Below are 10,725 nucleotides of genomic sequence, written 5' to 3'. Positions count from 1 at the left end.
CTTGGCCAGTAAATCTGTTTCTGATCCAGGGGAACATACGTGCACGATGATCGCATATAAAACTCGGAGAATCAGGATCAGTAAATACTTCAGCGGGTAAGACGGCGTTAAAGGGATGTTGGCTGCCTCCTATGTTGAGTCAGAAATCACGTAGGAGAACCTCTGTACTTCAAACACTTGGTAAAGAACGCGAACGATGAGACGCAGATGTGATATGCAGATCACTAATTGATGTGCGATTCAAGAACGAATCGTTCAAAACGAACGACTCTTTTTACCATCTGTACTTCAAACACGTAGTAAAGAACTCACACAATGACACGCAGACGTGATATGTAGATCACTAATTGCACATCACCAATTGATAGTCAATTAGTGATGTGCGAATCAGGAACGAATCGTTCAAAACGAACGACTCTTTTTTACCATCTGTACATCAAACACTTAGTGAAGAACTCACACAATGACATGCAGACGTGATATGCAGATCACTAATTGCACATCACCAATTGATAGTCAATTAGTGATGTGCGAATCAGGAACGAAACGTTCAAAACGAACGACTCGTTTTACTATCTGTACTTCAAACAGTGAAGCACTCACACAATGACATGCAGACGTGATATGCAGATCACTAATTGCACATCAATTAGTGATGTGCGAATCAGGAACGAATCGTTCAAAAACGAACGACTCGTTTTACTATCTGTACTTCAAACAGTGAAGCACTCACACAATGACATGCAGACGTGATATGCAGATCACTAATTGCACATCAATTAGTGATGTGCGAATCAGGAACGAATCGTTCAAAACGAACGACTCTTTTTACTATCTGTACTTCAAACAGTGAAGCACTCACACAATGACATGCAGATGTGATATGCAGATCACTAATTGCACATCACCAATTGATAGTCAATTAGTGATATGCGAATCAGGAACGAATCGTTCCAGACGAAGGACTCTTTTACTGAGTCGGGAGTGACAACTACTTGTCTCCATAAACTCGTTCACTGACTCGCCCTGTGAGAGAAGCAACCACTTCGGCGCCTGTTTCAACTCAGTACCTGCTCTCCCAGCCCGGAGCTGAAGGACTCGGACTGCAAGAATCCCCCCCCCCCCACACACACACAGTCAGTCAATAACATTTCTCCATCAGGATGTGATCCATTTGGTCCCGTAACATTTGGGAAGTCTAGAAGAGCCGCACTGCTTATTCTGTACCAGTCAAGTCAGCGGAGGAGGGCTAACCCGGAAGTCTGCCGACTCTTTTTTTCTTCTTACTTTATTGATGCTTCAAATACATTCAAACAGAGCAAAATAGACACACGAGACACCACAAAAACAATAGCTAGAAGATTAAAAAAAAACAATAAAGAACACAAAAGAGAAAGTAAATTATAAAAAATAAATAACAGAAAAAATAAGTAAATAAAGGTGAGATCACATTTTATGTAAACAGATTCAGAGATTTGCAAATGTTGATAGTTTTTAAAGCCTTTGTGTTTTTTGGAGTAGAGATCGTCCTTATATATTGTTCCACTTCTTTTTTAAGTGCAAAGAGTTGAGGCTTTCTGTTGGAGAATTTACATTTATGTATATGAAACTTGGCTAAAAATAAAAGCATATTCATAAAAAAAGAATGCATCGCCATCTTTGTGATCAAAATTATGAAAACCAAAAATAACTTTCTTATGGTAAAGGTGAAAATCAGAAAAGACAAAATCAGCGATAAACTTGTGGAAAGTCTCTCCAGAATTGATACGTGAACTGACATGACCAGAATAAGTCGTCAGGATGCATTTGGCAAAAAGAACATTCAACATCTATATCATTTTTAAACTTTGATAAATATTGTTTTGCAGGGTAGAATTTGTGTAGCAATTTAAATGAAATCTCTTTGACTTCGTTTGTTAAAAAAAAATCTTTGTGGTAACGACCAAACTTTCTTCCATTCAACATCATTCACAAAGTTGTTCCAAAAAAATGTTGCTGGTGGGACGGAAACTAGGCTATCCTGAAACATGGCTCTTATTCTGGAGTTCAGAAGTTTACATGATGAGAAGCAGACAGTACCAAGAGGAGACTGTGACACATCAGGAGGGTTGAATGATATGAGAGGAGAGCTGGCAGAGGACCTGCATAACATGCACAAACCAGAAGGGACAGCATCAGATACCACCGAAAATTCTCTAGGCGTTACTGGTACATTATATCTCATTAGAAATTCAGAGTAACTATATAGCAGCCCATCTTTTTTGAACAATTGACCAACTAAAACAAGACCATTGTTAAACCATCTGTCCAAAAACAATGTTTTGTTCTTATAAACAATATTAGTTGTTCCAGATGAAACAATTCTGTGGAGAGAAATTGTGTTTGTCTATCAATGCCCACGCTAAAAGGACCTGTTGATGGAAGTGAGAAAGTTGCGACCTCATTCAGAGAAATTGACCTATGACCTATCACAGAGTTCACTGTCAGCCTCACTCAGCTGAGTAATATTATCTATGGAGTTAAAAAAATCAGAAGCAGCTTGAGGGCAATAACTGGAAGATTATGGTTTACTATAAAAATCAGCACAACACTTTGCTATGGTATTCTTATCGTTAGAAATTGTCCCATTAATATTTAGTTGTAGAATAGAGTTAATGCTGGATTGGTGTTTCTCGAGTCTGAAAAAATATGCAGAGTTTTGCTCTCCTTCTTCAAGCCACTTTTTGCGAGACCTAACAAATGCTCCTTCAGTTTTGCGCTTATAAATCTCATCCAACCTATGCTGCAAGTCAATTAGTTCTGCCTTATCATAGTCGTTGAGAGCCTCTTTTGGTTTGGATGTTCTTTTCTTTGCCAAACAAATGCTATATTTACGAAAAAATTTGCCAAGTTCATATTTCAAAAGCTCCCAGTTGTTACAAAACATATTTTCAGCCCGAGCTTTGCTCCAGTGAAGCCTTATTAAACTATGAACTTCAGTAACTACTTCCTTATGCTCAAGGATAGTATTGTTAAGCTTCCAATATGACGCTTTAGCATCAGAAGACGATGACAAAGAGATATTTAAGTGAATTGTTTTGTGATCTGAAAGCGGCGTAGGAAAAATGTCAGTTTTAACTTCTTTCAAGTCTTTTTCAAATAAGCCAATAATCAATCCGTGAGTGACTGGTTTGTGTCTTATTGCACCATGTGTATGCTCTTTGAGCTGGATGAGAATCCCTCCATGAATCTAATAAATCAAATCTTTGTGCAAAAACTTTACATGTGAGTTAGAGAAGTCTAAACCCCTAGAAGGCCACCTATCCATGCAAGTATCAAATACAACATTAAAGTCTCCACCAAAGATTATAAAAGAACCTGGATATTTGGACAGCCAGTGCAGTAAACGCTCTTCCAACCTGTCAAAATAAAGATTATTCTCTGTTTGACTGTTAAATCCATACACATTGACTAAAATATAGAGTGTGCAACCTCAAGTATCAGAATAATATAATGACCGTCTTTATCACAGTCAGAGATTAAGATTTTTCCATTAAATCTGTTTTTCAGTATAGAAACACCAGCAGAACGCTCTGTACCATGGGACAACCACAAATCATTTCCCCACTGCGACCTCCAGAAACACTTGTCTTGCTCAATTGAGTGGGACTCTTGTGTAAAGCAAAAATCTGTGCCAAACTGCTTACAACATAAAAATATGGCTTTACGTTTCACATTACTTCTTAAACCTCTCACATTTAAAGAGATAATAGACAACGACATAAGGATAGAGCAAGGAAAGAAAAAAAGAAAAAAGGACAAATAAGTGAAAGCTTAGACCAAATAAGTGAAGAAGTGGTTAAATTGAGAACCTGTGGTCACTTAAGAGAGTACTGTTGAAGGTGAGAACTGCAAACCCTGGATGAAGGACCAGTGAACTTGAGCCATAACAAACCGTATTTATAATAAAATACAGCCAAAGTAACATATAGCTCACCTCATGTGAGTGTGTGAGTTTTGAAGGCAAAAAGTGAAATCTCTCACTCGTTTTAAATAGTCCAACAAAAATAGCTGCTGTTCAACTCACACAATACTCAATGTATGCATGAGTGCTTAAAATAAAGTGCATATTCAAATGATAAATAACTGAGAAATATATGGCAGCTTAAACCTGGTTAGCTTTTGAGTGCAATTACACCTAATATCAAGTAACAAGAAGAAAGAGCAGTCAATGTAAGAGATGAATAGAAGGCAGTTGAACCGTGTATTACTTCAGTTTGTACCTTGTGCTGCCTCAGAAAACGTCTTGAGGTGGAAATATTTCCTTCCCATTCACGAACGCGCGTCCCCCGACGAAACACGCTAACTTATTGCCCCTGCGTGCTTTCTCCACGGCGGGCCAGAGGCGGTTTCTCCGGTCGCGGTCATCAGCTGACAGATCCTCTGCCAGCTTTAAGTTGTTGTCCTTCAGGAAGGCTGACTTCTTTGCCGCCCGCCAGGCAGCATCACGGTGGACCCTGGATGTGAACTGCATGATGACGCCCCTGGGTTGGTTGTTGCTGGGTTTCTTAGGACTGAGGCGGTGCACCGTATCCACCACGTCTGGTAGTTTATCCTTGGCCTCCGGTAAAGCAGACTGGCACACCTGGATAACCTCTTGCCGCAAGTCTTGCTTCTCCTTCTCGGCCAAGCCGTATAGTTTTACATTCCAACGGCGTGAACAGCGCCCCCTGCAGGTGAGAGATCGGCTTCTCCAGTGTTTCAGCGTACGCCTTGTATTTTTCAAGCTGTGATTCAACGTTGACAACTCTGTCCTTCATATCATTTCTCTCAGCACATACAGCATCAAATGACTCCTTCACGGCTGTGATTTGTTTAGTGTTCTCTTGAACTGCCATTTTCACCTCGGAGATCACTGTGGTGTTGCCACTGACCATTTTTTCCAGCGTATCCGACCTCGAGTTAATCAGCCTAGTAAGAGACGTGAGCTGGGAGAGAACAGTAGTTGTCTCCGCGTCCCCAACTTTTCTTAGCTTACCGGCAGGAGAGCAACATGGCGTGAGAGGAAGCGAAGGAAAGTCTTCTTCCATCAGGGCAAATTGTGGTGGTTCGGGTACCGCTTCGAGATAGTCATGCATGGAGTGGAGAAAAGTATGTTTACCGTCAGCAGGCTTATCAGGTGTCCAAGTTGACTTCTTGGGTTGGCTAACGTTAGCAGGCTTGCTAGCGGGGCTGATGTTAGCTGTAGACTTCCTAGGTTCGTTCTTTCTTTTCTCAAGTTTGCCCATTTTGGTTTGTTGGCGTCAGCAAAAGTTGCGGGTGAGTAGTAATTGTCCAATAGGCACAAATTAAGTCCTTGTTCACCGTATTTAGTTTAAAAAAAAACAATTAGGTTTGCAGAGCTCACGAAAACGTCACCGCTCAGAGCGCCATCTTGGCAATCCTCCGGAAGTTTGCCGGCGGGAGACTCTGATGCGCATGCGCTGTAGGCGCTGGGGGGGGGCTTCAGGCAGAGGCCTAGAAAGAGAGAGTTGCGTCGATGAGGGGTCAGAACGCGAGAGGGTCACGTGGTTCACGTAGCCGCCGAATAGTTCCAAACAAAGCTTGGCGGGTCATTTAAATGAACTGCTTAGCCGCGATTTCTGGTAACTACTAACCAATATTTTCAGATTTTTACATTTATATATATATATATATATATATATATATATATATTCCCACGTCACACATATTCTATGCGCATGTGTAGGAACTGACGAGCTGTTGTAACCAGGTTAAAATTAATGTTTTTATTCTATTTTGTTTCAGTATGAAATATCACCAAATCCTGTCTGTGTGCTGTTATTTGTGTTTACTACATTTTATTTTATGTCATTATTTACTTTTATGTATGTTTTATAACGACCGTCATATACATGTACTGTCGCTTTAAGAGAGAGGTCTTGTGGGTACACGGAAGAGGGAACGCGGGAGAGGCCATTTTTGTTTTGTGGGAGGAGTCTCAAGCAGCGATCGAGCCGAGCCACGCGTGTTTCTTACCGTAGGACAGTTTTGCTGGTTGAGGAGAACGTAACATTGAGTATCCCTGTAAGAAGATACTGCAAGTTGTGGGATAAAATACTTGTTTATCCTTTCTTACGTCGGAGTCCCGTGGACGGTTTCTCCTTCTAACGCACACGAGTGAAGTCCGGGCAGTGGTTGAGCTTCGACCCCCACGTCCGTAAGAAACACCGCTCCCGCTGGAGGACTGGACGTTTGTCGAAGGGTTTGAAACCAAAATAAATGGCAAGGTGGGCCAAATAGAGTCCTGTGTGTCCCCCCTCCTTCCTTGATGATGATGATGAGAGACTGAGGGCCCCCCACAACACCTGGGGCCCCACCCAAAATAGAACACAACGCTTTAAATTGCATCGTTAATTTGATTCAAACGTGCTTGTAAAATGTTCATCATTAAAATGTCAATTGTAGCTTCTTACCTGTAAATTAACCTTTGATTAATGCGAGAAACATAAACACCTTCGCCATAGAAACCCTGTTTCCCCGGGTCGCACTGGTTGGAACTATCCGGGTCTCCCATGATCCACCATTGCTGTTAAATAACTGGCCCATTGACGTCTACGGAGTTGACGCAACTCTCTCTTTCTAGGGCTCTGGCTTCAGGCTCTGGGCGACTGACTCGGTGACTCGAAAACCCGACTCTCTAAAGTGAGTGACTCATACAAGCGCGAGTCAGTAAAAAAAGTCGAACCTCCCATCACTGGTGTCAATCATGCCTGTGTGTGTGCGTGAGTGTGTGTGTGTGTTCCGACTTACTTTCAGGGACACGTTTCAGACTAAAGACCAGTTAATTGGGGGCGGCTTGCCCCCATGCAAAAGGCCGTCCCCAATTGGGAAAAGCTGATTTTGGGGGTCAGAGGTTAAGGTTAGGGTTAAGTGCAAGTCTACGTAACGTCTCCAAAAATGACCCGCGCAAACGTGTGCGCGTGCGTGTGTTAGAGTTTAGGTGATGAGCGTCTCGTGGCCGCCCATCAGAAAAACAACAACCCGACAGATGACCGTTTCCTGAACCATCAGCACGTGCGTCAGACAAACGGACACAGAGGGACCACGTGGTAACTATGATGACTCCTCGGGAACACGTGTTCCTCCAGAGCGCGCGTGCGTGTTGTTGTTATCGTTTGTTTACCGGTGGAGATGACGTCATGTCAGGCTGTTGTGCGCGTGGGCGTCTCGGGCGGGCGGGCGGTGGGCAGGTAGAGACCTGACAGATGGAGAAGTGGATAGACCACCTGAGGCACGCGGCTGATACCATCACACACCTCACTCTGGAATTTAATGACCTTTTTTCTTTTTGTTTTTAGTTTTAGGAACAAATAAACTTCGGTGGAGGACTAACGGTTCATCGGAGCTGTCGCACCCTCTGGTGACCCGCCTCAATAAATCGGTTAATATTGATAAAATGATGAGGACGTCTGAATGAGCGGGAAAAGATCAAAGCGTTTTGTAACAATATTTAAAAATGACCATTAAAAAGAGAAGTACAACGGCCCACACGTGGCGCGAATAGAAGCCCACACGTGGCGCGAATAGAAGCCCACACGTGGCGCGAATAGAAGCCCACACGTGGCGCGAATAGAAGCGCTGTTTTCCTTCAGCAGGAGGCCGCGGTGACCCTGTTCTGTTCTAGCAGCCAATCAGAACCTCGGGGGGGGGGGGATTTTGGTTTAGTTATTTTTACAAAATGTGTGCTTACCATGTTGTGGTACGTCTGAAGACTTCCAATGGTTTTCCAGTCTAACACACACACACACACACACACACACACACACACACACACACACACACACACACACACACACACACACACACGAGCAGCGCGAGCTCGCCTCGCTCCCTGAGAAGACGTCATTCGCCGCGTATCGCTGCTGCTTTACGGACGTCTCACCGCTTGGCTCCCGAAGTCCGTCTGGAACATGACGTCATCGGACCCGTTTGAATGAGGTCATTACTTCAGACCTCGGCGCTGCGCGTGTGCGTGCGTATACGTTGCACGCTCGGCGCTGGGGGCACTTGCGCGCGCGCGCGCGCGCGTGTGTGAGAGGCGCGGACGCATCGTAGAGTTCCACGGCTGCACGTGCTTCCCATTACCTCCGACGCGTCGGCGTTTATGACGTGCGACTCCGCCCCGCCGGGGCCAGTCCGGCGTGCTCGGCCTGTACGGGGGGGGGGGAGGGGGTCCGATGACGCAGCCGGCCTTAGCGAGTCCAAACATTATGCCAGGGGGTATTAAATACAGTAGAGCGACCCCCAGATGAAGGGGTTCGGGGGGGGGGGGATTACCGCCGCATATTTCCAAAGCTGCGTGTTTCAGGCACAAAACGGGGCCAGGCGCCTTGCCCGCGCGACCATATACGGCGAAGCGAGCGGATTTGGGTCCGGGTGGGCGCGTGCGGCCTTCTGTGGATGACGTAGGCACAGACATGGAATGCACAGCCGTTGCGTTTCATAAAAAGTTACGACTTTTTTTTAATAGCAGAATTCTGGATTTCCAGGCACATAAACGAGGTACCGAAAGAAAAGGAAACACAAGGAAGTACAGAATCACGCCAGATATGCATCGCACGTCTTACAAATAAGCAGCCACGACGATAGGGTCACATAACAACCAAAACTGCCCCCCCCCACCACCCCCACCTGGGGAGGTGGTGGGGGCGGTGGGACTTGTTTTCATGCCGTACCTACACCAAGTATACAGAAGAGCAACGTCAACACACACGTACACCACCAAACAACGCCGTCCACCGTTAGTTCAACAGACACTCATTAGCGGACAGAAGCGGACAGGTAAAGGTGGTACATACACCGAGGACCCATGCACCGATAAAGTAGATATTTGCTGTACAGACGCCACAGTTAGGGTGGATTTTATTTTCCTTTCAGTGCACGCAGCGTGTATTCACTGGCAAGTTACCGTAAACTGCATATATATATATATATATATATATATATATATATATATATATATATATATATATATATATATATATATGAATGGCTCCGAAGGGATTTAGCTCGTTACGAGGATCGATCCCAGAGTCTCGTCAGCTGGTGGTCGAGACGTGCTGAACCTACTGCTGTATTGCATTTTGCTGGACTAGGATATTCATGTTATATAGAGATATACATGTTCTGAACACAAAAACACATCAGAAAAACATAGGGTCATATCAGGGGCTGCCATTAAGGTGAGAAAGGGGGGGGACTACTTTCACAGGCATCATAATAGTGGGTTAGATTGGGGCCCGGTCCCCCCCTCGCCCCCCTTGGCCCTACCCCTCCGTTAGGCGCGTGGCCTTGTAGGGTAGGGTGTCCCGTTTCTTTTGGGGGAACGAGGGGTAGTGGTCATAAAGCCCCCCCCCCAAATGGCCCTCAAACAGAATGTTTTCAGACGCAGACTCCAACTGTAGAAGAAAATTCCCAGAGTGCTTTGTGGAGCACGAAACATGGCTACTGGTGCGGAGAAAGAAGCCCATACATGTTCATATCTTCGTAAGTAATCATGCGACATTTTTCAAATCTCTTGGAATATCCTAGTTTCACGTAGAAGGGATATGTAACTGAATCGTTACAACAAGCATTTCTCATACATTGCTGTTAACGATGCCAATACAACTTCGTGTAAACCACGGTTTGTGAGCGACAGTACAGTTATTTCCATGTCCCGTGTATGAAGCTTGAAAAATGATCCAGGGGCAAATTTTCTGCACTTCCCCGCTCATCTGACACCAATGCAGTGCAGAAATGTATATGGGCAGGGCTACACTGAAATAGCTGATGTGTGAACATGCTTCCTGGCTATTGTCTTCTGTCCTGCAAACGTGGTCAGATTTGCCACTGTAATAGCTGATCATTGTAGCAAGCAACAGGCTTTAATATAAAATGCACAGTACTATAGTACTGTAACATCCCAGGGATTCCTGAGCAAACCTGGCAACTAAATAAAGTTCCGAGCAGCAGATGTAACGATGGTGCTGAAGACGTAACGGGCGGTGTTGCATAACCTCGGTACAGATTTCAAACCCTACCCCCTTTGTTAGCTCTGTTCTGAAGGGCCACTACCCAGTAGAGGGCGCTCCAACACTAGGGGTAGGACGGGGGGGGGGGGGTGGGCCTAAGAGTATCACGGGGGTTTTTTTTGTTTGAAGGGGGGGCAGCGTCTCATCTCGTTAGGGGCCCCCGAATTCCCAGCAACGCCCCTGGAGAAAGCGGCCAGCTGTTTCCGTGGTAACGCAACATGACGCTGATCTTGAGGTAAGTTACCAATCAACTTTCCTGCTTTCTTACCGCAGAGCGGCCGAGCCGTACTGTCGTTTTGTAGGACCAAATTAGCCGCAAGATGGCAGCTGGCTCCCACATCAAAATCCACATATTTTCCCCTTTTTTTGGGGGGGGGGGGTCTCCAAATAAGCTCTTGGTTTCAGTCAGGGGTAAATCACCTTCCGGTTTTGTTCTACATGTCAAATGCTGTTTTATGGAAACACTCCTGTGAATTTTGTAGCAGTCATTTACTCACATAAGCGACGCTGCTAATAAGACAGCCAGTGGGCCGCTGCGTTAATGAGTTACACCCAGACTCCGCACGGTTAGCACCTCGCTGGCCACAGCGTTCATGTGAGGGAAGTATTGCTTCACAATTTATGTGCCAGGAATCAGAGATGGTATTTAACTCAGAGGGGGAAATGGTTG

The sequence above is a fragment of the Lampris incognitus genome, chromosome 3 (assembly GCF_029633865.1).
Source record: "Lampris incognitus isolate fLamInc1 chromosome 3, fLamInc1.hap2, whole genome shotgun sequence".
Taxonomy (NCBI): domain Eukaryota; kingdom Metazoa; phylum Chordata; class Actinopteri; order Lampriformes; family Lampridae; genus Lampris; species Lampris incognitus.
The sequence above is the reverse complement of the archived record's forward strand: the minus strand, read 5'-3'. Positions refer to the sequence as shown.